The 1,547-nt window shown below is 40.3% G+C and overlaps 1 protein-coding gene across 3 annotated transcripts in view; it reads right to left on the reverse strand.

The window, feature by feature from the left end:
* Positions 1-1,547, reverse strand: part of PKN1 (protein kinase N1) — a 30,576-nt gene that overhangs the window by 11,863 nt on the left and 17,166 nt on the right. The window lies entirely within an intron of this gene.

Here is a 1,547-nt window from a genome sequence, read left to right on the forward strand (position 1 = left end):
GGGCCCAGGCTGGATTCTAACTCGCCACCTTAGGTGTATATGGCTGGCACCTTCGCCACTTGAGCCACAGGCGCCAAGCTTGTTTTTTATCTTTTTTTTTTTGCAGTTTTTGGCTGGGGCTGGGTTTGAACCCACCACCTCCTGTATATGGGGCCAGTGCCCTACTCCTTTGAGCCACAGGCGCCCCCCAAATGTTTTTTATCTTTAAAAAGGGCAATTTGTTATGGCTGAGTCTAACATAATGGATTATTAAATAGGAATAAATATGAATGAATGATAGTGTCACACAACGATATGGATGAGTCTTCTAAAACAACACCGAATAAAATAAACCAGTACCACAGAATACATTCTGTGTAAGATCATCTATGTAAAGTTCAAATACCAAACAAAATGATACTACATTGTTTGAGATGCATACATGGGCACTAAAAATTACAAAGAAAATTAAGGAAATGATAAAAGTCCAGAGAGTAGACAACTCCATGACAGAGGTAGGAGCTGGAGTGGGTGAAGGGGAAGGGACACCTGGCAATATCCTATTTCGTTTTTTCCTTTCCTTTTTTTTTTTTTATTTGTGAGACAGGGTTTTGCTCTGTCACCCCAGGTAGAGTGAAGTGGCCTCATCATAGCTCACTGCAACCTCCAAGTCCTGTACTCAAGGGATCTTCCTACCTCAGCCTCCCAAGCCGTTGGGACTAAAATCACCTGCCACAACCCCAGCTTATTTTTCTGTTATTAGCAGAGATAGGGTCTCACTTGCTTAGGCATTTTTTCCAACTCCTCAGCTCAAGGAAATCTCTTGCCTCAGCCTCCCAGAATGCCAGGATTACAGGCGTGAACCACCTCACCCAGCCAATATCATATTTCTTAACCTGGATGGTGGTTAATTCTTCTTCTATATTCACTTTTTTTGTACCTATATATTAAGTTTTTTCTAATTACAGTAAAATAAACCTAACATAAAATTTACCACCACAGTCATTTCTAAGTGTACAGTTCAGTGACACTAAGTACATTCACACTACTGTGTAACCATCACCACCATCCACCTCCAGAACTCTTTTCATCTTAAACTAAAACTGTCTCCATGAAACACTAACTCCCCAACCTCCTCCCCCAGTCCCTGGCACCCATTCTATTTTCTATCTCTATGAATCTGATTACTTTAGGGACTTCGATTAAGTAGAATCACATACTATTTGTCTTTTTGTGACTAGTTTATATCACTTAGCATAGTATCCTCAAGATTCATCCATGCTGTACCATGTGACAGGATTTCCTCCCTTTTTAAACCTAAACAATATTCCATTGTATGGATATTACATTCTGTTTATCCATTCATTTGTTGGTGGAAGAATGAATAAACAAAATGGTGGATATATAAATATTTCTTTGAGACTCTGTTCTTTTTTTTTCCTTTTTTTTCTGAGACAGAGTCTCACTACATCACTCTTAGTAGAGTGCTGTGGCATCACAGCTCACAACAACCTCAAACTCGGTGGCACTTGTGGCTCAAAGAGTAGGGTGCCGGTCCCATATGCCAG

Source organism: Otolemur garnettii, unplaced genomic scaffold (assembly GCF_000181295.1).
Source record: "Otolemur garnettii isolate 467f Iridium unplaced genomic scaffold, OtoGar3 scaffold00127, whole genome shotgun sequence".
Lineage (NCBI taxonomy): Eukaryota > Metazoa > Chordata > Mammalia > Primates > Galagidae > Otolemur > Otolemur garnettii.